This window comes from Odontomachus brunneus, unplaced genomic scaffold, assembly GCF_010583005.1.
Source record: "Odontomachus brunneus isolate Ranch 3 - 2012 unplaced genomic scaffold, Obru_v1 Obru_scaffold_080, whole genome shotgun sequence".
NCBI lineage: Eukaryota > Metazoa > Arthropoda > Insecta > Hymenoptera > Formicidae > Odontomachus > Odontomachus brunneus.
The window spans coordinates 1192623-1198487 of NW_022639530.1; the positions used below are offsets into that span (position 1 = coordinate 1192623).

The 5865-nt window shown below is 34.5% G+C and overlaps 1 protein-coding gene across 1 annotated transcript in view; it reads left to right on the forward strand.

Annotated features, from left to right (window-relative positions):
• The window catches only part of LOC116847579, a 12415-nt gene that overhangs the window by 5114 nt on the left and 1436 nt on the right, over positions 1–5865 (forward strand). The gene's annotated exons all lie outside the window — the stretch shown is intronic.

Here is a 5865-nt window from a genome sequence, read left to right on the forward strand (position 1 = left end):
TATATATATATATATATATATATATATATATATATATATATAATATATTATAGCAATATCATTTTTATAGTAAATGTCACCATAATGTTTGTAATATTTACAATATAAGCGTAATATAACTGTAATATAACCCATGTAAAACTTTTACCAAGAATTATAATTATCTGAAATAAAATATATAGTAAGGTAGCAAATATTGAATGGTAAGAGAAATTAACTATTTTATATAGTTAATACAATTAGAATATTTGGCAAATATAGGTACATGTAACTATATTCCCAAAGAATGCTTTACTATACACATAGAGTAATAAGATGATGACTATAAATCTGTGTTCATTCTGCTATATCTTCATGTTTAGATAAACTATAAATATATGTTTGAGACTAAAACGAACTATAAAATATAGTGAGATTATAGTTATTCCATCTATTATTTTTCTCTCAGTGCTTGTATATTAGATCAAACTGAACAGAAAAGCTTTTTACCATTTTCCAAATGACTACGTACATGTTCAGTTGTTAATTAAACAAGATTAGTATACAGCTGTGCATAATACTACACTAATCTTCTTTAATTAATAACTAAAGATTTATGTGATTACTTGAAAAATGATAGAGGACTTTTTTGTTCAGTTTAATTTAACATATAAGCATACAACGGCAAAGGTCACTATCACAGTTCATTTATTATATGGCACGTAATCATTTACAAATATTTTTTAATTAATAACTCAAAACTTTACGTGGTTGTTCGCGAAATGGTAGAGAGATTATTTGTTCAGTTTGATCTAATCTACCTGTACACCGCGGCTCCTTCGTGAATTATCGGACACTGTATTTTCACATCGTGCACAGTCGCGCGGCGTGATTTTAACCGTTACTACGTTTCGAGATTATGTATTCCATAAACAAAATATGTGTCTGCAGTTAAATGTTATATTTTCTTGTACAATATGTCTGATTGTTACGCGAAGACTGCAGAATTAGAAAAACCGCGAAATAAAAAAATAAGATACAATTAGATTGGAGACATACCGCCGCCATCATTCTTATTGGTTCCACTCTCAATTTGCCTTTGTATTGAATCATTTTTAACGTTTCTTTAATTTCAATTTTAATTATTTCTACAGTCAGAATTCTGGGACTTCATGTCAACTCATATTGGTTCTTTGATCATCATATTATACCTAAATATAAATCAGCTTATATTTGTTTTATCTCCTTCGCCATGTTCTGTTCTATTCCTCAAAAGCTTCTCATATCGCAGCTATTAGTTATTTCTTTGTTCCATTATACAATTACGTGTATATTCCTTAAATGTCTCAGCAGTTTCTCAAGAGAGTACTACAAATCCAAAATTCTTGTCTCCGTTTTGCATGACATAGAAAATTTGAGCATTTGAAAATTTCACCTGCATACCGACAATCAAGATGTCTCAGGATCCTACAACGATTTATTCTGCGCTTATGCTATCTTGTGTAAACCATTCTACATATAGGATCCCCCTCTTATTTTCATAATCTTCCACACTATAAAGCTGACTTTCATGCTGAACCATCTTGTGAGACGCGTCTGCAATGTGAACTATCTTTTCCTCGCTACAGATCGATTAAATTCCGCTCAGCCTTTTGATACACAATATGGTATTTCATACCCTAAAATATTTTAATTCCCTTCCACTTTAGGGTACAATCTGCAGGCTATCTATGCTCCTTCCGCTCTAGGGCAACTGATTGTATAGAATTTGCTCTTAATAATACTTTGACGTACTTTTTTGTGTTAAATAAAGGCAAAGTCAAAGCAGCCCTTTCACTAATGCCTCGCCTTTTGCTTGCAATAAAGCTTGCAATAATAATAATAATCTTGATTGATCTTGATATATCCGTTACACACAATCTCCACTCCCCTTAAGCTTCAACACTGCAGAAATATTCTCCATTCAGATATTCCTACATCCATGGACGTTATGGAGTAACGAAACGCGGTCGGTCGTTGTTCAACGGGAGCGAACGTGTAAACGGCAAAAGTTTCTATCGAGATTACGAAATATCGCGCGAATGAATGCCGAGCCGAGGCGCTATCTCGACACGTCACGACGATATTTCAATCGCTCGCGGGCATCCACTTCGTCGAACGACGTATTTTCAAGACTCATCGTTCCTCGTCGCGTCACTCGGTTTACTGCAAGCCACGTAGGATGAGCGTCGACGTTAGCTTTAGCTCTCAATCGTCATTAGAGAGTACAGAGGGGTATATACCGAGCGTAGCACTTTACTGCGATTATAAATTGAACTTGACACAAGCACGAAGTTGACTGTCCCTTCTTCCCGTGCGAAGAGTGAGGGCAGGGAAGGTCGGCTTTACGGCGAAGCCCTTTTTCCTTTTGTGATATATAGCAGATTTCTTTCTAAGCAAATACAATTTGCCCACTGGACATCTTTTTAAATTGCAAATAGCCAGAACGCTCGCTTTTTACGATCGCAGAGGACAGAAACTCGGAAGCTATCTGTGTGTCTCCACTTGGAAACAACCGTCATTTTTCGCGGCTTGACATTCAGCGTTTCCGTCGAGAGGAAATCCATGACTACCGGAGCGACTCGCGTATATATATGTGTGTGTGTATACAACAATACAGATGACGTGCATTACAGGAATGAATATAGGTAGAAATCGTCAGATATGGGAACAATATACTATCCATTTTTATTTCTTTTTTTTTGCTCTCTTTGGTCAGAGGACGACGGAGTAAACGATTTCCCGACACGTACGCAGCAATATTCGCTGGCTTCGCCCTTTTTTCCACATTTTGATACGTGTCAGCTCGTCCTGCGGACGATGGACCGGACACCACGGAAGCGAGGAAAAAAGCAACGCGAACGATAAAAGGGAGACGAAGCTAGAAGGGCACGGCGATTGCCAATGGCGGGCTTCAATAAGTGTCCGCGTTCACTACAATAACCGCCGCAACAAAACGATCGAATGGCACGTATAGCATATCGAGTTATTAACACCCGACTGTGTTGTGATTAAATACGAGATTTCATGCTTTTCACGCTTTTCTTTCAGCGGAAAATTAGTCGAGAATAAAATTTTCGATTAATTAAATATCGTCTATTCGTAAAAATAATTTGACAGAAGGTTTATTCGAAAATTATGTCAATACCATTAAAGAAAGAAAACGATATTTTATTATTGTTTACAATACCACTGCCGTACCTCTTTACAGAGAAAACGGTTTCTTTTGACTCAAGCGCGCGCTATTTAGCTAATTAAAAACAATAAAAAATAAAATTAAAATATATTTATAATAATCATATTAATATTCGATTAACAAGTGAAATTTTCATTAAACAAGTTAATTTTTTATCAAACAAATTAATTTTTTATTCAACACACAAACATGATTTTTTGTTTGATTTTATTCAACAAACATGATTTTTTATTTGAGTAAATTTTTTGCTTGGCCCAAATGATTATTTTGTTTGGTTCAAATTATTTTACTAAATTTTTTTCATTTTACCAAAAGAGTTCAATAATTCTGTTTAAATAACTTTTGACATTTTTCCCCGCATTACTGACAGTCTGTCTTTTTATTACTTCATCGTGTACGCTTCCCATGGATAGCTCTTCTATATGATTTTCTGTTCAAATGCTCCATCATTATTACGATCACTCATCCTTGATTAGTCCAAACAATAGATTAAAAAACGGGACGTTTAAAATAATAGTTTTCTTTCCGATCAAAGAACACGATTCAATCTAACGCTGAGCAATATTTAAAGTATGAAATAATATATTATATGATTGAAAATCAAATTTTATTTTCTTTAAATACTATAATAGTATTTAAATAGTGTTCAACGTGAGACAATATAGTAAAAGACAATTTAATAAAATAAAATAACATTTGATATAGAATATGTTGTTATTCGAGTCAAATGGATAGGAACACTAAGCTCAAAGAAACCGTTTTCTCTGTGTACACACATATTCTCATACACACACACACACACACACACACACACACACACACACATACTCTTTTCTGAATTTATGAGTAATTATCATTATTTGCTTCAACTAAAGGAAAGCAATAATATATCTAACTGTAAGTTATCTGCAATTTGTTTCCACTTTGCACCATTGATCTACATGATGATCTTGCATCCTCTCTGTTTTATTCTCTCCCTTATTTTTATGAACTTTAGCCCCTTGTCCACAACCTTGCTTTAATCTTTAAGCCGTAAGATATTGATCAATCACAGTTGAGTATTTTTAAAATAATCGACTGTGGTTGGTCAATTTCTTACGATTTGAAGATTAAAGCAAGGTTGTGAACAAGGAGTCAAACATCAATATTTATATGTTATCTAAGATAGGATATGTAGACGTAGTATCGATAGAAAGCTTGGCACACTACGGGAATATCGTAAGCTTTGTCTACTAACACACGCTGGTTTGCATACTCTTTCTCTGCTAGCTCTTCCTAGTCGAGTAGCCTCCCAGAAGACATGGCGATCCAGCTGATCTAGGGTAAAGATCATCGTCGCCGGTAAAAGGGTACGAAAGGGCAGAGCGATGGGATTCAAGGCGCTCGGTTTTCCCTCGTAACTGTCGTTGCAGTGCGACGTAATCGAATCGAAACTATAATAACTTTGTCCCGAGCGCGGTACCTGACGGTAAACTCGATTTATCTCCGAGAGAGCGACGACAGTCAGGGTCGTCCGGTGCGAGTGACGAGGTAGGACCGAGGAGAGAAGCAGTCTGCCAGGAACGATCGATAGCTGCGGACCGATTCCCCAGTATTTCCCTATCCTTTCATAGTTATGAGCTCGTGGAGGTACGCTATCGTGCCACGTTTTATGGCTTATAAAGCGACGTTCAACGACAAAAAGCTCCAGTCCCCGTGGGAACAGATTTGCCTTTGATTCCTGTCATTTGCTATTTATGTCTCGCGAGACGCTTATGTCGTTTCGTCTGACGCCAAGTGCGATCGGAAATTGAAAGACGCTTATCGGCAAATAATATTAACGCGCGAGAAAAACAGTATTGAAGATCGATCGATAATTTCTACGAAGAAATAGCAAACCAAACGTTCCAGGACGATTTCGCTAAAAAAAATACAATCTGCGTTCTTTAGTTCGCGCTTATACGTTTACTTATACGTATATTTCAAATTTTTTTAATCGACTTTAAAAGAAAAAAATGATACTTAAAATTTCTTGTATATAAGTTTGTTTGTTTGTACGTTTCGTAATAACTTAATATATTGGAAATGTTGCGATAAAACTTACTCGATTATCTACATATATTATTTACATAGCTCTCTTAGATTAGTGTTCCGCACCTCTTCCAGGTGATCCGCACCTGGAAATCGAGTAATTCCATTATTTTCTTAAAGATCCGAATGCATCTAGAGATACATGTTTAGAAATATATCTAGAGATACAAAAAGAAACTTTTATTTTTAATCGACTTTAAAAAATTAATTTTTAGTCAATTAAAACATACAGAATAGAAAACTTTTTTAAGAAAAATTAACCGCCTTCAAAAACCCTGAAAATTTTAAAAGGGATTAAATAATTTTGACTCATAAAATATTGCCTTATGTAACTACAATTCTACTTTGATATTCTAATGATGCTAGAAATTGCCGTGGAGAAGACAAATTAGATAAGTGAGTAACTGTACATATAGCGACATAAGTAATAATAAAAACGTATAATAATTAATTTAATCATATTATAATTTAATATATTATATTATATATTATATTATCATTTAATATAATCAGATTTTCGTGCCCGCTTCTAATATCATTAGAATAGAATAGATTATAGATACACACAGGAATATATTGAA